The 24803-nt window shown below is 38.2% G+C and overlaps 1 protein-coding gene and 1 long non-coding RNA gene across 10 annotated transcripts in view; one reads left to right on the forward strand and one right to left on the reverse strand.

The window, feature by feature from the left end:
* Nucleotides 1-24803, forward strand: part of LOC132383951 (alpha-(1,6)-fucosyltransferase) — an 825511-nt gene that overhangs the window by 347528 nt on the left and 453180 nt on the right. For 5 of the 7 annotated variants that reach the window (XM_059955175.1, XM_059955226.1, XM_059955235.1 and 2 more), the window contains one exon: nucleotides 10480-10541. The gene's annotated coding sequence lies outside the window, so the exon portion shown is untranslated. Of the gene's footprint in view, nucleotides 1-10172; nucleotides 10282-10479; nucleotides 10542-24803 lie in introns of those variants that run through there. The other 2 variants (XM_059955209.1, XM_059955192.1) reach the window with 1 other exon arrangement.
* LOC132384006 (uncharacterized) overlaps nucleotides 1-24803 on the reverse strand; it is a 55302-nt gene that overhangs the window by 23387 nt on the left and 7112 nt on the right. For 2 of the 3 annotated variants that reach the window (XR_009508822.1, XR_009508826.1), the window contains exon 2: nucleotides 6965-7048. This is a non-coding gene — a long non-coding RNA (uncharacterized LOC132384006). Of the gene's footprint in view, nucleotides 1-6964; nucleotides 7049-9805; nucleotides 9999-24803 lie in introns of those variants that run through there. The other variant, XR_009508825.1, reaches the window with a different exon arrangement.

The following is a 24803-nucleotide window of genomic DNA, read 5'->3' on the forward strand; positions in this document are numbered from 1 at the left end:
ATGTAAGTATATAACAGGATATTGACCAGAATGTCTCCACTTAAAAGATGAAATGGTTTAAAAGATATGGTATATTGAGTCATTACTTCATTCCTAGTCTGAGTTTTAATGATTCTTGTTTTGTGCTAAATTATGATAAATTTCTCTCACAAATAGAACGTGGTGTGAGAAATTCCTTCCAGACGAGTTCTCTGCAATGATACAAATATTTAAGGCATTTAAAAATCCCAGCTGCATTTTTGTAATTCCACTTCATAAACAAACTTCTTGAGGCTTTTCTCAAATAAGTAGAAAGAATACAATGGGATCCCAACCCTGCTGGAGCGACTTTGAAATCATCTGTTTCTGTGGGAAGCTGTGTTTCAAAAGGGTTCTGAGGGTGAAAAATTCAACTCTTGATGTCAGGAGTAAGAGGAATGAAGCTTTAAGGAAATTTTGGTAAGAAGAGTCAGTGAAGGAGGATGCTGCAGGACGTAGAGATTTGGGGCGTGATGACCTCCAATGGGTCAGGAAGTATGTAGTGATAGTGGAGGATGTTGGAACCTTTTCAATAGGGATTTAACAAAAAGTGATTATGTGTACTTGGCAAAAGTACTTTGAGGGAATTCTGCTGTGGAAAAAAGGGTAAGTTAAGGCAGAGTGGGTAATACTTTGCAACCAAAAATAAATGTTCTTTTTGCATTAAAATACTATTTTTCACAATAGAAAGTAAACTAACTTTTGATCCTGTGGGACTGAATCAGATTTGAATCTCCACTACCTATTGCGCAGAGGATGCAGAGTATAGTTACGACTATTGATAGTGTGGCAGTGTCTGTGAACCCTTTTACGAGCCCAGTGTTGTATGTCTCCAACTGCTTGTCTTGGAGTTTCACTTGATTTTGTTGATATTTTTCACATGAAAACACATTGCAAGATTGGCTGAAAGGTTCCATGTGAGTGCATAGCCAAACCTCACAGCTCCAGGATTTGGATTCAGTTCTGAATCAGGCAAAAGGCTAATCACAGCATTATAGCATGGGCTGAAAAAATATAGACATGGAGGAGGTTGAAGCCAGACCCAAGTAGAGGTAGATAGTGAAGTACGACGATATTGGCTTCAGTCATTCTGACCTTGAGCTGCAGAGAGATGCAACTTATCCAAGAATTTGTGTTTCAAAAGTGACTGGGATTCGAGATGGAAAGTGATCGCTTGGTGTTTTCACTGTCCACATGAAAACTGACTCCGTAAGAGTGGACACTGTCATTAGTTAAAAGACAGCCTTGAGGCACCTCAGAGAGAATGTAGAAAAATAATTGTTTGACAAGCCTTGCATTCAGCAAGAATTGAAGATCATGCCGGGGAAGCACATTGAGCAGGAAAGGAAAATGAGACATAATAATAGGCTGGCTCAAAAAATGATGAGGTAAAGAGCATAAAGCTGGGAGGTAGCAACATATTTTTGTTTAAAAAAAAAAGACCCTCATGGTGAATCATTCTATACAGGAATCATGGACAAAATTATTTTGTGATGACCTGTTTGAATAAGTAGATCAAATCTCTAGATTTAATGAGACATTGTAATTTATTTAATTTCCTATAAAAGACCTTTACTAGAAATACTAAGGAGCTCAGCCAGCATTATTTCCTGGTGTGTATTAGAAAACGAGAGCTTGCAGACTAAGAATGCATAAGGTTCACACAGCAGTCTGCAAAGAGCTTACATATCTCCTTTATGGATAGCCCAGGGTTTCACTGTTGGTCAGTAGCATTTGATTCTGTTTCCCATACTTCATAATGAATTGGGTTCAGTGAGGGATCACTTCCCATGTGCTACAACACAGAGATTTGTGATGGCTTTTGCATTGGGGTTAAAAGCAGATTATGTGGGATGTAGTTGGACTCTGTATTGAAAATCAATGTAAAATTAAATATCAGCGTACATACATGTCACCACATACATCCCTGAGATTCTTTTTCCTGCGGGCATACCCAACAAATCTATAGAATATTAACTATAAATAGGATCAATGAAAGAGCAAGAGCACCGAAGACAACGACCGTGTTACTGCAAATATGAATAAATAGCAATAAATAATGAGAGCATGAAATAACAAGGTAAAGAGTCCTTAATGTGAGATCACTAGTTTCAGGAATATCTCAGTAGATGAGTCTAGTACTCTGTCAATTCTGCGGCACAAATGTTTCTTGCCATTTACCAGCTGTGGCTGAATGTTCTTTTTTTGGTTCTTACTACAATCAGGCATAGCTGCTTCACTTACTGCAGCATTGGAAATGGAACTGAAATGTGTAGTTATCAATCAACATCCTCACTTGTGATAGCAGGGTTCTTGATGAAGCTGCTGAAGAATTCTCTTGAGGTGCCGTAGGACTGGGATGGTTGACCTTTCACCACCTTCCTTTTTTGCAAGGTATGACTGCAACCATTGCAGTGTTTTCCCTTCTCTCCGTGCTGCCACGGTAGTCAAATGCCACATTGATTTCCAGGGCACCATCTCTTACCTCATCTCTGGAATTTAACTCTTTAGTCGAAGCTTTGGTGAAATTTGAAAATGAACAGTTCTAGCAAAGTCTAAGCTGGGCATTGATAAGTGAGCTATTGGTAAACTCATGCTACTTGGTAACACTTTCAATGATTCCTTCCATGACCCTGATGGCAGAGGATAGACTGAGCAGTAATTAACTGGTTTGGTTTGTCCTGCTTTTTCTAAATTGAGCATACCCTGGAAAATTTTCAGTGAGTTTGGGGAGATGCTACCTTTGTAACTATACTATAAGAGCTCAGTTAGAGTTGAAATACTTCTCGTGAATCACAGATACTACACTTGGAAGATGGCATCCTTTTAAAGCCTTTGCTGTATTCAATCCTCTAGGCATTCCTTGATATCATGTTGAGTGAATTCAACTGGCTGTAGATTGGCTTTTGTGGCACAGGATATTTCAGGAGGAAGTATGTTCATGTAACTGAGGAAGATGTGAACTTAAGATAAGAACTGTTTCTTGGCCTGTGCTTGCTCTGCAGTCAGAATATAATTGGCTAGTCTTGGCATGCATATGAAGCAATTGGATTTGGAGTGCAAAATGAAACAGAATCTTTGGGGATGATTCAGGTTTCAAGATCGAGTGCCTAGGGAAAAGAGAATGGAGCCAAATCAATCCTCTGTGTTGGAGTTGGTAATCCAATGCTTGTATTGAGCAGATCTTCAGTTGTTAAGGATGCTACTAGTGTCAGACCAGAAAATATGTCTCATTGTTGGGACTCTGATGGTAATTGGCAGCTGAAACTACCCTCAGATAAAATTCCAAGTTAATCCTTAAATGTACATTGACAGAATAGAAGCACAGCTTCTGTAGGGATGATGTGGAGCTAATTAACATCTTGCCAATGTGTCAATGTACGTGTGTCTGTCCCCCACAGCTGGTGCCTAAAGTATCCAGTGTTAATAATTTTGCCACCCTGCAGGGAGGGACTATGAACTTCACATTGGACCAAAACAAATTATGCAACATGGCACTTGTGCAGATCTTTGTTGTTTGGTTTTGAAAGACTTAGTTATGGTGATGCTTTGTGGTTGGCCAGCACTAATGTGTAACTGCTAATGCAAGTGTTACAGTGATTTCCGTGTGTTGTGTGGCATCTAAAATCCTCCCTACACTTGTTATCTGAGTGTTATCACAGGGAAATTATGCCAGTGCATTTGTTTCCGGTTATCAACTATCATACTTCAAGAGACTGCTTTGACGACTCTGTCAGCCAAATATGTGAGACAACAGGACAGAGCAGTGAATATTTCTGGGATCACAGGAGAGAGTTGATGGTAAACAGAAAGATGTCATTTTACTCAGAAAGTTCATTTAATGACCAGGGGAAATTAAACTAAAGAAAGAAACTGCAGTAATTTCACCCTTTCTAAGCAGGGTATTTGTAAAGGAGTGATGGGAAGTTTCACACATAGAATGTGCTTCAATTAAATCTTTGTTACTGACTGCGGATGATGAAATTACCTAATCACATCCACTGTCTTGGAATTCTGTCATTGCTACATGCAGCCTTTATTCCTCAGGTCAGGCCACAGTCGTCAACTTCATTATAGTGATTAATGGGGATAGCCTGTAAGGCCTTCCTAATTAATAAATGCTAGACTTGTGGTCAATACTGCTGCATTTATAAAATTCAAGACCAGTGGAGATGCACATCATGTTATGGATCTGCATACATAATTATGTGCTTCATTAAAACTGATTGGCAGTGTACTTTCTAACATCTGTTTCAGGTAGCAAAATTTGTAATGTTACTTTTTAAAATCTCTCTGACAACTGCAAAGTCAAGAGGACTTCAAAAATAATCTCTCTGTTTGAAACATTTTGCAATGGGGTGCTGTTTAAAAACCCAGGTATTTAAAAGGCTCTGCTGCTCGTAAGATACAAGGTTACAGGAAGTATGCAGCTCATGTCACAGATATTTGACCCACCATACGTGTTCTGACTCTGCAGGTGCTGTGCAATTAGTCTCGTAGACTGCTCAATTCCCATCGTCAAGCAAGTATTCCCTTTTTCAGACATTTAACCTCTTTATCATTGCTGTTGATTCAGTCTTTTAGATACAACGTCCTGGATTAAAGTGCTAGGTGTATCAAGGGAGTTCTCCAAACATTTCTCCTGATTCTTTAAAAAATTATCTTGAAACTGAGTGCTCTGGTTACCAGTCCTTCTGGCTGTGGTCCAATATCTATGTATTTGCTCTCTCAAACCCCTGACGTATCTTTTGCTTCATTTTCCCCGTCCTTGGTGCTTGTCTGGGAAACCTGACATATTTTCTAAGGTGTTGCCCATTGATATTAAATAAAAGCAAGGTAAGAAGTAGTTCTATTGTACATTTTACAGCAAGTGAAACTTTTTTTTAGTTTACTCAAAGCTATATTATTGAAACACATCGGTTAACTTGTGTTCAGTAGATTCTCACAAAGGACAGTCTGATAATGACCAGATAAATGCTGTGTGTATGTGATGTTGATTGTCAAATATTGACTTGCTGTGGCAAAGGGAAAGCTTGCATGCCCTTTGTAACACTGACATGGGGCTTTAAGTACTAGAACTCCACTCAGCTCAACCCCGCAGGGTACATATTCGTTCTCGACCTTCTGGTGCTCCAGTCTGAGCACTCAACTGTCTGTACTTTAATAGATGGTTTCCACAAGGGCTGTATGCTGCTGTGGCAGGAACCTGGCTGCCGGAAATCTTGCACAAATCCCTGCCCTCTGCTGTGTTGTCAACTACCATGGATCACCCCAAGACCAGATGTGGTGAAGCTGTCTGTAAGGGAATAAGTGGTGCAGATGATCACTGCTGAGATGTGTGTGTGTGGGTGGGGGGGGGGGGTGGCCAGTACTGTACCCTGGTCTCTCAGCCACATGGAGCAGATGATGCTGGTCAGCAGCAGTGACCTGCACACACTCATCTCTGCATCCCATATCTTTGTGTTGAGTGTAGAATGCTCAGAGGCAGCCTCTCCACAGCTAGGTGTGGGCTACCTTTCACTGCAGAAGCACTAGGATCCAAACACAGCAGCATGCAGCAGCAAAGAAGGCAGGAGTTCCTGACAGCACTGTTAGTAATACATCTCTTGCTATATATAACACTGTAATGACCTCTTTTGGAATTGATTCAATTAACGCTGACATACCCAGGAGCACACACTGAGCTCAAAGCAATGTAGCACGTATGTCCGCTTACCTCAGAAGATGATCAGAGCCTTTATTTTCTTATATTGGATCTGAAAACCAGCACCTTCCAGACTGATGCATGGATGATGGATGTGCAGGTCAGATATTGCGGTAAAATGTCTGGTGGACAATTTTTTTACATCATCTTACACGTTTTGTTGTCCTCTAATGTACTCAGATATGTTTTTTAAAGTAGTTTTCTGAACCTGTCATATTACTTTAGAGCTTCTACAGCCTGCATAGTCAAAGGCCTCACCTACCCCAGACATTACCTGTTACACCCTCACCACTGCAATTGGGCAAAAGATACAAAATCTTGAATGCATGCACCACCAGGGTCAAGGACAGCTAGAATCCCACTGTTATGAGATCTTTGAATGGTTCACTGGTGTGGTAAAATTGAATTAAACTCATCATCTGCCTTGGTGTGACCTTTCTTGCATCTTAATTCAGTTTGCACTGCACTGTCTCTGCACTGTACCAATTCAATGCACTGTTGTAATGAATCGATTTGTGTGGATGGTATGCAAGACAAGTTTTTCACAGTATCACAATACCTGTAACAATAATTAACCAATTTATTAATTTAAAGTTTCATGTAAGAGGCTGCACTGCCCCTTCTCTGGTGAGATACTGAAATGGTGCTCATTTCATTTTTGCACGCGGGAATAGTGGCCCAGGTCACTATCTTAAAGAAGAGCAGATAAATTATTCCCTACTCCTTCCTGTGACAAAGCCTATCCTTAGCCCTCCATAAAACACTTGGAAACACATCACCAGCTTATTATCACAAATGAGCCTGCTCTCCGTAAAGTTGCTGTGTTTTGTGCGTTATAATAGTGAAGATATTTCACAATACTACGTTTGTTGGAAATCAATTTGGCATCACCTGAGGTCATGAAAGTTATTCAGTAAAAACAAATCTGGTTGTCTTAATTTTTCTTTTAGTTTATGTGTCATAATGTTAACATTGGCAAAATGAAACAATTATACTATTCAAAAGACATCCATCTGCCTTCAACAATGGATTTCATTTCATGAATTTTTATTGGGCTTTTAAAGAGAAGAGAATAGTCTTTTCAATAAAAAAAATAGATTGAGTTATAGACATGGTTATTTTGTAGCAAGAAAAGTATTTATGTGAGATTGGAAATCTGTATTATGAAGTAGTGTCAAGCTTGTTCTTTACCTTCAAGACAACTATTCTACAATATATTTCTTTTTTTCTTTTGTTACCTACCGCAATTGAAACAAATCTCCATCCTTTGTGATCGGACCCTCTTCAATTGGGGTTTTCTTCATTCTGCTTTGCTATGCAGTCTTCCTGCAATAAAAAGAAGCTGTTGTATTGTGTGCATAGGTAACCCAAGCACAATGATTACAAACTCAGACAGAAAAGATGTGCTCTAATTTGGACATTGTGTTCTAATGATCTGTGTCCTTTTATGTGATACCTGGGTAGATCAGAGTCACTAGAATCAGAATCAGGTTTATTATCAATGGCATATGACATAATATTTGTTGATTTCTAGCAGCACTGCAGTGCAAGATGTAAGAAAATGACTTTTAAGTTACAAACTTGAATATTGTCCTCCAGAGAAATAATGGGGTAATTTTTATGGACCGTTCAGAAATCTGATGGTGGCAACGAAGAAGTTCTTCCTAAAACATTGAGTATGGATCTTCAGTCTCAAGTACTTCTTCCCTCTTGATAGTAATGAGAAGAAGGCATTACCAGATGGCGACGGTCTTTAATGATAGGTGCATCTTCTGAGGCATTGCTATTTCAAAATGTCCTTAATGACGTGGAGAGTTGTGCCCATGAAGTGTACAGAGCCATTTTTAACCTTCTACAACCTCATGTAATCATGCACATTGGAGCTTCTATACCAGGCTGTGGTGCAACCTCAGAATGTTCTCCGTTATACATCTGTAGATGGTGGCATACCAAATATCCTCAAACTCCTAATGAGGTAGAGCCACTGGTATGCTGCCTTCATGACTGCATCAATATGTTGGGCCCAAGATAGATTTTCTGAGATGCTGACACCCATAAAACTGATGCTGGTCACCCTTTCTACCACAAACCCCTCAATGAGAACTGGTGTGTGTTCTCTTGATTTCTTCCTGAAGTCCACAGTCAGTTCCTTGGTTTTGTGGATTTTTGAATACAAAGTTGTTTTTGTGAAACCACTCAATCAGCTGATCTATCTTGCCTCCTCATCACCATCTGAGATTCAGTGAATGAAACTAGATCAAGAACTGAGCACAAATCAAAACACTGTATGATATTTCTTGTTGGGCTTGCGACTGAGCACTGAATACTCAATTCTTGGCACCCAAAACATGATAGCCAATTTGTGGGATGGTCCTAACTCTTTAAAGGGGCCACTCCAGCTATCCACATTGGTGTCATTGGTGAATTTATAGCTGGTACTTGAGCTGTGCTTAGCCATACAGTTATGAGTGTAGGAGAAATGGGCTAAACACACATCCCTAAGGTGCATTTGTGTTGTTAGTCTTCAAGCAGGAGATGCTATTACCAATCTGCTGATTGTAATCTCCCAATAAGGAGGTTGAAGATTCAGTTCCGGAAGGGGTACACAGACCCAGAACTTGAAACGTGTTGAATGGTACTGAGGCAGCCTCATCAACACCTTAAACAACTGCAAGGTGAAGTCCTAGCTCAGTGCCCTGACTGATGAAGGCCAGCCTGGACAATGCCACCTTCACTACCCTGTTGACCTGTAATGCTGCTTTCGGCGGACTGTGTTTTGTACTTCTAAATCTACTTGTTCTACACCATTTCTCAGTACTTACCTTTTGCTATGAAAGTCTTCTCCTGATATAACTTACCATTTACCTTGCTAATGAAGATCCTCCTATAATTTTTGATCATCTTCACAGTCTACAATATAACTTTTTTAGTTTCATCAGCAAACTTGTGTAACACTTAACCAACAGGCTGGTATATGTCTAGGGGAAAAGGAGATCCAGCCACTCACCAATCCCACCTCCCGTACACGCAGGTGCTGTGGGAATCAAGTTGAGGCCTCGCGCCCGCACACAGTATCAAACCCACAACAAATACCGTTATGAAACACACTTTAAAGAGTTTACTAAAACTAAAAGAGTACTAGGCAATACAATATATATGAAAGAAAAGAAAAAGCAAAAGGCATCAACTTATCAAAGTTCAGTTTGTTTAGTGCACATCGTTGGTGCTCAACCTTTGAACCATTCGACCCCTCGTCGCTTGCCTCCGACCTCCACGTCTTCGCACCCGGGACCACCCCCGGTGGTCAACCAAGCAGTGCAGCACACGTCCACCTTCCTCGGCGTCTTCCTCCCGAATCTCTCGAAAACCAGCAAAACCCTCCACCCCCAAGTTCCCAGCCTCACAAGACAAAGTAACATTCCCCATTGGTTAACAAATGAATACAATCCCCATATCAGCAAGTCTAAAGCTAAACAACTGTGAGAGAAACACTTATCAGACAAAGAAGCATTCCTACTCTTCAAACCAAAGAAGCCATTTTGAGTCACATACATAAGACATTGTACCCTTGCATGCGTATATCCAAAATATTTGTAAAATTAACAAACAATTAAGATCCCAGCACTGAACTCTATGCCACACCATTTATCACAGGCCTCCAGTCCAAGAGACAACCTTCAACTTTGCTTCAACTGTAGAGCCAATTATGAATCCAATTAACAAACTATCCCTGGATCCCATGTAGTCTAACCTTCCAGACTAGCCTTCCATATAAGATATTGTCAAAAACCTTGCTAAAGTCCACATGGACAACATCCACTGCCAGTCCCTCATCTGTCATCTTGGTTACTTCTTCAAAACAAAATCTTAAAAAATTATCAGATGTGAGTTCCCATGTACAAACTTGTGCTACAAACCTTGTCTGCTCAAATGTCGATAGACCCCTGACTCTCAGAATCACCCTCAGTAACTTGCTCACCACTGATGTCAGACCAACCAGCTTGTAATTCCCTGTTTTCTCTTTGTTGCACTTTTAAAATATTGGTATAATATTAGCCACCCTCCTGTCTTTTGGAAATTCACCTGGGTTAAGGATGAAGCAAACATTTCTACAAGTCTCTGAATTTTCTTCCTTGAATATGAAGGAAGTTGAGGACCAGAAACTAATAGTTAAGTTGTAGTATTTTGAAATGTTTTAATTTGTAAAAGTTCATTTTCCAGTGTTGGCATGTTCACCTGTGTGATACCGCGTTCTGTGCTGTGTCTCATTTCCTTTAATGTTAATGGCAAACGAAGTATTATTTCAACAAAGTATTCATCCATGTCCAAGAGAGCAATTTGTTAATTTTTTACTGAGTTCTGTTTAAAAATAAATTCCTGCTTCATTCTAACAGTCTAGTGGGATTTCTTTTGTTAACTACTTGGAATTATTCTAAAGCTGATTTGTCATTTCTTTTTCAAAGCTTTCCTTACGATATAATCTGCTGTTGAAATTAGCTCCTGAATTTCGCACGTGCCCTCCACATAACTGACAAATTCTCATTCAGGGTGATAAAATGGTAATGACAGATGTAGGGGAAAGAGTCGAACAGTTATTCCTGATAACTGGAAGATATGATTTTGAATCAACATTTTGATCTTCTGTCTTGACTTCAAGGAAAATTAGTGCATTAAAATAACTTTCCCATCTCTTTCCTGAACAGCTTTAACTCTTGCCATTAGCATGAATATAAAATGCATTTCTCTTTTTATTGCAGAACAAACTGCTTACTTGGTGGCTTTCCATATCTAAAGGGAGAAGGATATCCTGAGATTGAAGGTAACAAATATCCCCACATGGTGGAATATAAAGCTGAATTAAACCTTTGCATCTAGGTTGGAATTATTGCATCATAGTCTTTCAGCCTACAAATCTTTCCGGTGATTTATTTTCAATGCCTAAATTGACCTTGATTTTGATAAAACTTAAAAAGATTGTTTTGAATTCAGCAAAGCAAATAGGTGCTTTATATTCATTGTTCTGGAACTGAAGGTATTGCTGTCTAGTTGGAAAAGTGAAGGCGGTCAGCGGCAGCTCTGATTCCTATCTGAGGAATATCTGCTTTTGACTGAGTGAGTGGATTCTGACTGCTCCCAGCTGGGAAAGCTGAACCTCAGCAGCTCGCCTTAGTTACTTTTATGATCCTCCTGGTGGCCAGCTGTCAAGGCCAACAGCCTGGAAGAAATTAACTCTTGTCTCCTGGCTAACCATGTAAGATCTTGGTCTTGGATACGAAAAAAAGCTGAATTTAAAGTGTTGGCTTTGCCTTAGCTTCTGGATAAACCAAAATTTTTGCACTTTGTTTTAAAGTTTCATTATTGCCTTTTTAATTTTAACATTTTGCTTTTACATACTCTCTTGTTCAGTCTTCTCTCTCGTACCGTTTGCACATTCACGCTGAAACACAGCTGTATGTCTTTTTAATCCGAACTTTCTTTCATCCATCAGCCATCTATTCACTGACTAATATTGGATCAATTTGGTAATGAACTGATTTTTAAAATTCTTAATTTATAAATTGATTACCAGCTTTACTTGCTTCTTTGAGTTCCTCTGATTTAATTACTCTATCATTAGCAATTATACATTCAGCTGTTTAGGTCAAAGTCTTCAATATTTCTCTCAAAACCTTTCATCCCTTTCTCATTCATCTTTTAAGAACACTATTAATACAGCCACTGTTTTGTCACTGATCCTTAACTTGGCTCAGTTGATAATCCTGTAAGGTACCTTGAGACATTCTAGATATTACAGATATCGTAAAAACTGGAAGTATTTATTGTTAAATGCTCACAGCCATGGGAAACAGCATTTAAACATGCTTGTATAGTACACATTGGAATGAGATTATTATATCTTTGCAGCACCCCACTATCTCAATACTTGTATTTCCTTTCGTAAATTTAATCCATCAAACGTTTTTCCTCATTAGTGCCTGTGTTGATGGCAGGAAGAGGACTAGTTTCCAGATGTCTGCATGGAGAATTGATAAAATTGACTAGCTGGTTTGTCACAAAATTTATTGTTTAGATTGTTAGTAATTTACAGCATGCAGTTCAAAAGTTTTAGTTATGTGTAGCTTGCCTCAAAAAAAATCATGACGTATTTAGAACAGGTTTCAATAGCATGTGGTTTTACTTGCTACTTTTTTTGTTGTCTCTTTAGACTTTGGCCAATTTTTGTATGATAATGCAAACAGAACAGAACAGCCGGAGTGATGCAATTGCATTGTGTATTGATGAGAAGCTGTGTACATTTCACTTTGCATGATTCAACTAACTCAGCAGTGGCAGCAGAAACTAAGTTAGCCAGGCTTTTTAATCAATGCTTGATTCCTTGAAAAATAAATACTCTGTTGTTCTTCATCAGGCCAGGCAGCATCTATGGAAAAGAGTACCATTTTCCATCGATGCTGCCCAGCCTGATGAGTTCTTCCTGCATTTTGGGTGTGGTGTTTGGATTTCCAACACCTGCAGATTTTCTCGTTTGTGACTCTGCTGTTCCTGTAAGTTTGACCATGTGAACATTCTTGTAGAATTTATGAGTAATTGTGTATTCAGGAGAGATTGAGGGAGGGAGAGAATCAGCAATGTTACACTAATTAGTAGTTTTGAGGTTGAATAGTGTTATATATTCATGTATATTTGACCCTTACGGGTTGCTGCCAAGCTTCCCTGTGTATTATATACTGAACATGTGGTGAGTGAAGGATCAGAGGGGTGAAAACTCGAACAGGACAGATAAATAAAACAAGTAACAGAGAGAGACATGGAGACGGGTAAGACCAGTTAACTTTTCTGGAATGTGATTGTGTTTCAAAATGGCTGCAATGTTGGCGTATGGGACTGTATGACAAAGTGACAGAGCAATGGGGTTCATATACTGCAAGATTTGAATATTGTGCACTGACAAATCCAATTTCAGATGATATTCGTGTTCCAACTTTTCTGACTGTGATGGGTGCAAAAACATTTGATTTATTAAGCAGTCTAATGCAACTTGCTAAGTTTGGCGATAAGTCTTGTGAGGAGATAGTTAAAGTTTAAAAGGACCCTAATTCACCTAAACCTTTGATTATTGCTGAGATGTTCAGATTTCATAAAAGGATTTGAGAGGAAGATGAATATTTCACAGTTTGTGGCAGTGCTGAAGCAATTGTCTGAACAATGTGATTTTGTGCAGTTGCTGAGTGACACATTATGTGACAGATTTGTATGTGGCGTGCATAGTGAAGCAATTCAAAAATGTTTGCTTACAGACGGCAGACTAATATTACAGAAAGCAATTGAGATTAGCACATCTATGGAAATGGCAGCTAAAGAAGCATAGCTACTAAACACATCTTCCCAAACTCATGTTTTTATTGATTATAAGAATAATATACTTATTGACAATCATTGTTACTGTTGTGACAAACTGTGCATTCAGCAAAAGAATGCTCCTATAAGAATTTAGATTGTAGAGGCTGTGCAAAAAGGGACATATTGAACATGCTTATAACAGTATAAAGATACTGCCAACCAAAAACACTGTAATAAAGAAAAAAATACTTTTGGAAAAACACAAAGAAACACGTGAACAAGGTGGTGCATACTGAGGATAGACTGGGTGACTCTCACTCTGTGGCTGAAGAAGCTTTGCATGTTTTATCTATTTTAAGACACAGAAATAACTACTGCTAACTACTGACCCTCTGGGGTCACAGTCAGGTTGCAGGTGGAGATGCATCCTGTGGTTTCACTTCAGGTCATGAAGACCTTGGTGTCAGAGACAGTTTACAAAGCAAAATTACAGCATCTCACCCCAGAAGGGACAAGGTTGACTTTAAAGACCTACAGTTATGAGGTGGTTCTAGTGAAGGGAGTAGTACAGGTTACCATGGAGATTAATAACCAGAGAAAGAAAGTTCCACTCTACATTGTTAAAGGTTGTTATCCAGTGCTTCCGGGTCGCTCGAAGTCAGAGCAGCTCAAATTCAACTCACATGAAGTGCACTTGATTGGTGGGAGCTCTGTCTACAAGGGGTATTGAAGAAACACGCAGAAGTATTCAACAGAGAACTGGGCAATATGAAAGGAGTCATTGTTAAGACTGACACTATGATCAAATGCCTGAATTCAAGACCAGTTCCATATGCCCTCAAACCAAAGCTAGAGGCTGAATTGGAAAGACTATTCCAAAGTAAGGTATCGGATCTAGTGTGTAAAAGTAAATGGGCAACTCCAGTGGTTCCTGTTCTAAAAAGGGATGGGTCGTTAAGGCTTTGTAAGGAATTCAATGTAACCACTAACCCAGTTCTTATGGCTGAACAATACCCTTTTCTCCTCATTAAAGACCTCTTTGCAGGATTGGCCAGAGGCAGACATTTAGTGAGATTGACTTGTATCAAGCATCCTTGAAGATGCTTATGGAGCCAGAGTCTCAGAACTGTTGACCATAGTGACCCTCAAACGTATCTTTAGGTACCAAAGGCTTCCACTTGTCATCAACTGGGTGCCTGCACTTTTTCAGCGAGTGATGGACCAGATCCTGAGTGGGTTGACTTCATGCTATTTGGATGGCTTACTCATTACTGGAAAAGATGAGTGTGGTCACTGACAAAGCTTGGATACTACACTGCAAAGACTCATGGAAAATGGATTAAGGACAAGTGTGAGTTCTTAAGACCTTCAGTTGAATATTCGGGCCATATGATTGACAACTCAGGGCTTCACAAGGCAGTATCAAAGGTGAAGGCAATAGTGGAGGCTCCGTCACCACAGAATGCAAGTCAATTAAGATCCTTTTAGGACCACTAGCAATCTTCGCAAAGTTTGTTCCTAACCTAGCTAGCATGTTGAAACCACTTCATGTGTTTTCAAATAAATTGACCTACTGGCAGTGGACAGGTTGCTGTGAAGAGGCTTTTAAAAAGACTATAACAGCTTTGTCACAATCTGACGCACTCACACACTTCAACCTGTCATAGCTGATACATTAGACCTGCAATATATCACCCTATGGTGTGGGGCAATTATCTCACACATCACGCCATCGGTAAAGAGCATTCAGTTGTTTTCACATCAAAGACAGTAAGCAAGGCAGAAAGCCACTGTTTCCAAACTGAGTGGGATGAAGTTGCAATTGTCCTTGGAGTTGAGAAATTCCATCAATTCCTCTTACGTCAATAATTTACACCACTGACGGATTATCGTACCTTGACATCAAATTTTGGTCCACATACGAGTACTCCTTCCCTGGCTGCTAGTGGAATGCAACATTGGGCTCTGTTACTATCTGCACATCAGTACAATGAAGACCAGGAGGTCTGACCACCATTGGAATGCTGGTGGACTATCCAGATTATCCTTAGCTGATACAGTTCCAGAGCCATCCTGAAAAGAGGTCCAGAAGCTTGATGCTGTTCTATCTAAAGTGGTGGGAATGATGAGTCACAAATAGAGAAGAAAGCCAATCATAGAACTGAAAACTTACCAGGCTCAATGGAAGGGACTCACAGTCCAAGCACAGTGTTTACTGTGGGGCTTCCATGTTGTCATTCCCCCACCGTTGAAAAAGCAAGTGCTTGACAAGCTACATGCAAGACACTGTGGTTTAGGGCACTTGAAATAAATCACATGCAACTATTTCTGATAGCTGGGACTGGATGTAACCATTGAAGAGAAGGCCAAAACACGCCCACGTTGTCAGCAAGTGAGAAATGTTCCTCAGTTTGCTCCTTTCCATCCATGGGAACGGCCTTGAAGAACTATTTACATAGATTTTGCAGGACCTGTAAAAGGCCACAAGTTCTTGGTTGAAATGGATGCACACAGCAAGTAGCCTGAGGTTGCCATCGTGAAGAACACTACAAATGAAAAATGCATTGAGGAGCTATGTTCCATGTTTGGCCATTTTTGGGCTTTCTCAACAACTTGTAAGTGACAATGGCCCACCAAGGAGGCATTTATAGATGCAGACTATATTCAGCATCATATTCTCCAGCCACTAATGGCCTTACTGAACAACTCATTCAATCAATGAAACAAACCCCCAAGACTTCAGTGGGAAGTGGATTCTTCAACCTGCATTTTCACACTTTCTTGCTCTGTTGAAAAGATAGCTTCTCACCTGGCTTGACCTGCTAAGACACCCAAACGCATAACAGATTGTGCTAAATGAACAGAAACCCAAGCAGCGAGATGTGTCCAAACGAAGTACAGAAGTTTCACAGTAGGAGAGAGAGAGTACTTGCTTGGAACTATGTCTCTGGAACAAAGTGGATACCTGTGACAATGGTGGCACAAACTGGTCCTGTGTCGTATACACAGTGGAAGCTAGTAACTGGAGAAGACATGTTGATCAGCTGTTGCCCATTTCTGAGGCAACTGAAAACCAACACAAATTGACCAATCCAGATCCAGTTGCAGACATAGGACGGGATTCTGAGACAATGACTACAGAACCTTAGTTATGAGCAATTGACACAGCCAGTACTTCCCCATCAACAGTGCTTTCTGAGGAGCCCCTTGCTGACAATGCAGCACCCAAGCCAATATCTATAAATACAGCCCCAAGAGATAAAATTGCTTTGGCATCATCCTCAGAACGTTGATAGCCTCACAGGAATAGATTCAATCTCTAGTTTACTGACTAACCCTCAGCGCATGGGAAGAATCTTTCCTTACTGTAGTTTAGAAAAATAATGTCTTTTTGTTGTTGGTTTAATTTGATGATTACACTGCTGAATGTTAATAGTTCAGCAGCTGATCTGTGTATGGGAAAGGGGGAGAAACCTTTAAAATAAGGGAGGAGGGTTATGTTATGTATCCATGTATATTTTGAACCTTACGAGTTGCTGTCAAGCCTCTCTTTGTGTTATGTTCTAAGCATAATGTGAGAATCATTCTGGGTAGATGTCTTACAATCAAAATAAACAACTACACATTTGTTCCTCACCTCTCTGTCTCTCCTGTATGTTGTTCACAATTACTCACCTTCCCAGTCCACAAATATAGATTCAAAGCTTGTATTAAAGGACTTTGCAGCTTACAGATGTGTCAGAATAAAATGCTTTCAATCGCTGTGTTGTTATAATACGTGGCTGTATTAAGTTTGTGCTCAGAAGTGGTGACATGTCAATTGATTTATTCTTTTGTCATCTTTCTCACGTGATTAGAGTATAAGGGCTCTATAGTTAGCACATTTACAACTTAATGTTCTCCGATTCAAATTTACTTATCACATGTACGTTGAAACATACAGTGAAATGTATAATTTGTGTTAAAACCGACACACCCCAGGATGTGCTTGGGGCAGCCCACAAGTGTTGTCACATGTTCCTGCACCAATATATCATGCCTACAACATTCAGCAGCACAACACAAGTAGCAGGTACAGCAACAACAAAACAAAATAAGTAAACAAAAGCCAATCAGGCCCCTTTCTCACCCCTCCACCTACTCATCCACCCACTCACACACAGGCAGTCTTCCAGCCTCAGGTGCTTTGCTGGTTTGCATGAGAAGTCTATGTGTTTTATGGGAGGAAGTTATCTTTTATGACTGGCAATTTGTTTTATGGCCGGAGAAGATCTTTTGACAACAGAGGGAAACAGGATGGGGCTTCTAAAGAGCAAATGTTAGAACAAGATAACATAAAGATAATAGAGGAATACAATGGAGCAACCTAATTACTATTCTGTTGTAAAAATGTATAAAAGTGCTTTGGTTGAAACACAAGATTGGAGCTATAATTGCAGACAAAATTTGGCTGGAAGTATACCTCCCCTTGCAAGTGAATTAATAAGTGCATTAATAATATGATTCACTCTGAATTTGTTGTACCGGTAGTTTGTTTCTGTATTTTGGAAGACCTAGCTGAAGGGTACATGACATAATACAAATAGTTTGATATCTACCTTGCAATGCTGCCATGGATACGGAATGTGAGTTCCAACTGTGTTCTGAATTGTCAATTTTAGATGGATAATATTCTGGAGACCACCAGAAGGACACCCCATCCCAAGGCCTCACACCCCTTCTAAAGCTTCAACCACACCAGCCAGTAAAACAGCATCTTGCTGATACTTTCCTCAGTCACATCACCTAATCAATGCCCACCCACCACTCACGGATGTGAAAGCTCCAGTGCTTGCAGTCACCAGCAATTCTGCTGAGCTCTCAGATGAATTCAGCAAACTGACACACAGGCAAGTTGTGTAGCATGGGGATTGTCTTAAAGAGGGCACGTGACTGATCTTTGATGATGTCAATACCTCTTTCCTGCTTCCACATTGGCACTAATATCATCAATAATGAAATATTATGTAAAGTACTGGAAGAGTTCAGCAGGTCAATCAAAATCTGAGGATGCAAAAGAATAGTTGACATTTCAGATTGATTCCCTGCATCAGGACAGAGTGCGGAAGTAAGATGACCAGTGTGCAGAGTCGAGGGGGAGGAATGAGATGGAGCTTATAGGTGTTTGGTGGAACAAGATAAAAGGCAGATGTACTTGGGAGGAGAGGGGAGTGTGTTGAGACAGATACTGGTAGGTGATAGATGGAACGACATAAAAGAGGAATGATGGATATACAGGGAGTGGTGCAACAGATGAACAGAGGGAGAGAGAACCAGGGTAGACTGGTAGATATAGGCAAAGAACACAATGTGTAGGTAGCTGAAATTGGAAAATTAATTTGGAGTTAGATGGCTAGTTTTGCTTGAAAGTACACATTGGAAGATGCGAACAAATGAAATTGAGATTAGAATTTTCTCTTCATTTAAGAAGTTGATTCACTTCTCTTGTTGTTTCCTGCTCTTGCTTGATGAATATCTGAACAGGACAAACTTGAACTGGCATCAATGTTGGATTGGTATTTGCTTGAATGAAAAGGGAGAATGATGCTTCAATGTCTGATTATGGAAATATTCTTTGCAGGATTGTCTCAGGGACAGGGAATCAAGAACATTTTTTTTTGTTTAGCTGTGAGCTCGCTGGCGATTTTATATTAAGTAGTGTGGCCTTTGCAAGGTGCTGTGTCGAATGGTTAATTTTAGCTTCTCCTATTTTTTGTAACGACACGTGGTGTTATTTCAGAAGCTTAGTTCTTTCTAGGGAGAGATTAATTTCAGTAAAAATATACTTGTATTAACCTGTGATTCTTATTTGAGGCGATTTGAACTAAAATGAGAGTTGCATTCCTCTGAAAAAAATATTTGTTATATTTGTCGTTAGAGCTTTTGTTATCTTTGGACTGCAGTCAGTTAATATTTGTCAATTGTATCAATATGCTATACTATTCAAGTGTCAAAACATAGCCACCAAATCTAGTTGCAGACCTGAACAAGGTATTCATCAACAAGGACAAATATTGGGAGACGTCACGTGATGACGTAGGATCGAGACGCTGGAACTCAGTCCTCCCGTAAAAAAGTTAATAAATTAATGTTTAAGTGAAGAAAAGTTAATTAATACTTTTTTAAGGTTACTTATAAATTACTCTGGATTGTTTTAAGCTATGCCTCATAAACAGAGGACGAAGAAAACTACTACCGCGAAGACAACTCAAGTTGGAACAGAATCAAGGCCTACTTCTACTGAAGAACCGCAGACTCAGGTACAACTCACCACCGGTGAAACAGAAAAGGAGACTGTGGTAGCATCGGCCATTTCTAAAGGAAAAGATCAACGAGAACTGTGCAAGCGTAAAGGAACGAGCATGCGCTAACGAGAGCAACCAGAACTACAAAACCCAGCAGCGACTGAAACCAACAGTGAAAGTGAATCTGAGAGAGAGCCGGATTCTCTGGAAAAATCAGACGAAGATGAAGATGAAAGTTCCTCTGAAAGTACAAAAAAGACATTGAGGCAAATAATGAATAAATTAAATGCATTAAAAGTAATTAAAAGTAACCAAAAAGTAATTAAAGAAAAAATAATAAATATGGAGGCTATGTTTGATAAAATGACAAAGAAACAGGAAAAATGGAAAAGAAAATTACAGATTTGGAAGACAAAATGGAAGAAATGGATAGAAGAATGAAGAAGATGGAAGATGATAATGATGCCTGGACATCAGAAAGAAAACAACTCGTGGGAAAAATTGATAAGCTTGAAAATTTTAGTAGACGCAACAATATTAAAATTGTTGGATTTAAAGAAGGTATCGAAGGAGAAGACCCAATAAATTTTTTTCAAAAATGGATTCCTGAAAAATTGGAAATGGGAGAAGAAACTTCAATTGAGATTGAAAGGGTGCACAGAGCCTTAAGACCAAGATCTCAAGATGATCAAAATCCGCGATCAATTTTGACAAGATGTTTAAGATACCAGGATAAAGAAAAGATTTTGAGGGCGGCTGCCCAAGGTGCTAAATGAAGGAAAGGTCCATTGATGATAGCAGAGAAACCAGTTCTTTTTTATCCTGATATAAGTTATAACCTTTTGAAGAGAAAGAAAGAATTTAATCCAGCTAAAAATGTTTTATGGGAAAAAGGTTATAAGTTTTTAATGCGTCACCCAGCAACACTGATAATTTTTTTGGAGGCGGGAAAAAGATTTTTTTCCTGATTATCAAGATGCGGAGGTGTTTGCACAAAAACTTCCATCTCTTCGCTAATTAAACGTAGAGACTTCTAAATGTAATGGTTAAAGACGAAGACAGAGATAGCGAATGGAACTAATGGACATTTAAGGATGATATAAGGGAGAAAAGTAAAATTTTAGAAATATTAATTGAGAATAGTATGTTTTTTTATATATATATATATACTTTTTATGTTGCGGGGGGGCTGGGGAGCTTTGAATTGGTTACTACAGGATTCACGTGTGTAATCATGGCGATTGCCATGACCCGTACAATAGAGGGGGGTAATGTTGTGTTTTTTTTCCTTCACAACATTAGTAGGGGGGTATTTTGTTTTTTTCTTTATTTTCTATTTTTCTATTCTTTTGCCTGGATGATTGGTGGGGACACACATAGCAACATGGAGACTTCTAAAAAGATTTCCCAGGATACAATGAAAGTTGAAAGATTAGGTATTATTATAGATTGGAGTAACATAAATAAAAATAATGACTAATTTATTGAATTTTTTAAGTTTTAATGTTAATGGGCTTAATGGACCAATAAAAAGAAAAAGAATTTTAACATATATTAAAAAAATGAAAATAGATATAGCTTTCTTACAAGAAACCCATTTAACGGATATAGAACATCAGAAATTAAAAAGAGACTGGGTTGGAAATGTTATTGCAGCTTCATTTAACTCAAAGGCGAGAGGAGTTGCAATTTTGGTTAATAAAAATTTACCAATTAAAATACAAAATGTATTAATTGATTCAGCAGGAAGATATTTAATTATACATTGTCAAATTTTTTCAGAACTATGGACTCTTATGAATATTTATGCACCAAATGAAAATGATGTAAAATTTATACAGGAGGTCTTTTTGAATTTGGCTAACGCACATGATAAAATATTAATAGGTGGAGATTTTAATTTTTGTTTAGATCCAGTTTTAGATGGATCAACAAAGGCTATTACAAAATCAAAAGTAGCAAAATTAACTCTATCATTGATGAAAGATTTAAATTTGATTGATATATGGAGAAGAATCAATCCAAAAGAAAGGGATTATTCATTTTATTCAATAGACATAAAACATACTCAAGGATAGATTTTTTCCTATTATCAACAAATACTCAAGATAGAGTGAAAAATGTGGAATATAAAGCAAGAATATTGTCTGATCACTCTCCTTTAATAGTGACAATGATAATGATAGATAAAGAGGAATCAATTTATAGATGGAGATTTAATTCAATTCTACTAAAACGTCAAAATTTTTGTGATTTTATGAAAAAGCAGATTCAGTTCTTTTTAGATACAAATTTACATTCAGTTGATGATAAATTTATATTGTGGGAAGCAATGAAAGCATATTTGAGAGGCCAGATAATAAGTTATACTTCTAAAATTAAGAAGGAATATATGATAGAAATAGATCAATTGGAAAAAGAGATTATAAAATTAGAAAAAGAATCTCAAAGAAATATGACAGAAGAAAAACAAAGACAACTTATTAATAAGAAATTAAAATATAATACACTCCAGACATATCGAACAGAAAAAGCAATTATAAGAATTAAACAGAGATATTATGAACTAGGTGAATGATCACATAAAGTTCTTGCATGGCAGTTAAAAACAGATCAGATTTCTAAAACAATAAATGCAATTTGAACAAAAGTGAATGAAATTACTTATAAGCCTCTAGAAATTAATGGGGCTTTTAAGAATTTTTATTCTGAGTTGTATAAATCAAATCAAAGAATGATGACGTTAAAATAGAAGAATTTTTATCACAAATAACTCTTCCAAAATTAAATACAGAAGAACAGAAGGGATTAGGTATGCCTTTAACATTGAAGGAAGTTGAAGAAGCTTTGGGATCACTCCAAAGTAATAAATCTCCAGGAGAAGATGGTTTTCCACCTGAATTTTATAAAAAGTTTAAAGATTTATTAATTCCTCCTTTTATGGAGTTAATATATCAAGCGGAAAGAACGCATAAACTTCCAGAATCTTTTTCAACAGCTATTTTAGTAGTATTGCCAAAAAAAGATAGAGACTTTTTAAAACCAGCATCATATAGACCTATTTCTTTATTAAACACCGATTATAAAATAATAGCAAAAATCTTATCTAATAGATTATCTAAATGCTTACCAAAATTAGTGCATATGAATCAAACAGGATTTATCAAAAATAGACAATCGGCAGATAATGTAACCCGGTTATTTATAATCCATTTAGCGCAAAAGAGGGAGGAAATGAGTGTGGCAGTTGCTTTAGATGCAGAAAAAGCATTTGATAGATTGGAATGGGATTTTTTATTTAAGGTATTGGAAAAATATGGATTAGGAACATCATTTATAAAATGGATTAAAACTTTAAATACTAATCCCAAAGCTAAAGTAGTGACAAATGGTCAAATTTCAACATCATTTCAGTTAACAAGATCAACTAGGCAAGGTTGCCCATTATCACCTGCTTTGTTTGTGTTGGCAATAGAACCACTAGCTGAATTAATTAGAATGGACCCAGATATTAAGAGTTTCAGAGTTAATCAGGAAGAATACAAGATTAACTTATTTGCTGATGATGTTCTACTGTATTTAACAGATCCATTACATTCACTACGCAAATGACAGGATTAAATATATAGATGCTCTGAAGATGAAACAATTGGTTATTTGGGGAAAGAAATAAATATACATATTAAAGTTATTACGAATTCCATGGAGCATGTGGAGATCTTCCAACAACCAGGCATTCTTTTTTTTTCTTTCTTTCTCTTTTTTTTCTATATGGCAGTTAGGAGGGAGGGGTTAAGGGGAGGGGGGAAGGGTTATATACATTTTTTTTCATACTTTACTTTGTAACTACTTAAAAATGCAATAAAATAAGTTTTCAAAAAAAAAAACAAGGACAAATATTAACAGATACAGTCTCGTCTTCTTATCTTGACAATTGGTTTGTCATAGAGCACTTATGTCCTATTGGTATAAAATTGACTTGAACCTTAAGTAGAGCTACATAGACAGTTGATCTTTTTCAAGGTTATTTGTGCTGTCTTGCTGCAAACATATCACTTGTGCTCCAATTTGACAGCAAAATGTGAACTTTAATATATTATCAAACACTGTGCAAATGAATAGAAACTAAATCTTATTCTCACGTATTTGCATAATTCTGTACTTTCCTGCTATATTCTGTATTGAAGCAGGTTTGGGCTCTAGATTTCAGAAATACTTGATGCAGCTCTTCACAACAAGTGGTTAATGCAAAATAAGGTGCAAAGAATGAGTTAATTCTATTTTGTTGAAGGCTGAATGCACCACCAGAATTTTGTTAATTGACAGCGATTTTAACTGCAAGTTTTTAATAGATTTTCCAATGTGCCCCTAGTTCTGCAATATCTTCTGCAAAAAAATTTAGAGATAGATGTGGTTTTGTGAAGATTGTTCTGTGCTTGCTTCTGGGAAATGTAATATTTCTGGCACCTGGTATTACTTGAAATGTACTCAAGTCAGGAGCATTGCGTAAAGGGTTACCCAACAACAATGAGCTCCAACCACGTTGTCATAAGTGTCTTTTCTTTTATAGTCTTTCAAAAGTTCAAAGTAAATCTATTATCAATTTACATATATTTACATATACTATCCTGAGATTCATTTTCTTGTGAGCTTTCACAGTAATTAGAAAGAAACACAATGGAGTCAATGAAAAACCACACACAACAGAGACGGACAAACAACCACTATGCAAAAGACATCTGTGCAAATACAAAAAGAGAATAAAAACAATAAATATCTCATGTTGTAGAGTCACTAAAAATTAGTCCACAGGTTGTGAAATCAGCTCACTGTTAGGATGAGTGAAGTTATCCCCTTTAGTTTAAGAGCCTGAGGGTAACAACTGTTCCTGAACCTGCTGGTGTGGGACCTGAGGCTCCAGTAGTTCCTTCCTGAGGGCAGCAACGAGAAAGGAGCATGATCTGGGTGGTGGGTATCCTTGATGATGGATGCTGCTTCTCTGTGACAGTGTTCCCTGTAGATATGTTCAATGTGGGGAGAGCTTTACCCATGATGGACTGGACTGCTTCAGTAATGTTTTGTAGTTTTTTTTCATAAAAGGGCATTCGTGTTTCCATACCAGGCCGTGATGCAACCAGTCAGGGTATTCCCCACTGCATCTGTAGAAGTTTTTCAAAGTTTCAGGTGCTGTGCTGGTTCACCGCAAACATCTAAGAAAGTAGAGACACTGCCATGACTTCTTTGTACTGGCAGTTAGTGCTGGATGCAGGACAGATAACTTGAAATGCTAAGGCTGGGGGATTTTAACTTGCTGACTCTATCCACCTCTGATCCCCTTATGAGTACTTGTTGATGGATTTCTAGTTTCCTCGACCTGTAGTCAATAATTGGCTCTTTGATTTTGCTGACTTAGAGTGAGATGTTATTGTGGCACAATTTGGTCAGATTCTTAATCT

The sequence above is a fragment of the Hypanus sabinus genome, chromosome 2 (genome assembly GCF_030144855.1).
Source record: "Hypanus sabinus isolate sHypSab1 chromosome 2, sHypSab1.hap1, whole genome shotgun sequence".
Lineage (NCBI taxonomy): Eukaryota > Metazoa > Chordata > Chondrichthyes > Myliobatiformes > Dasyatidae > Hypanus > Hypanus sabinus.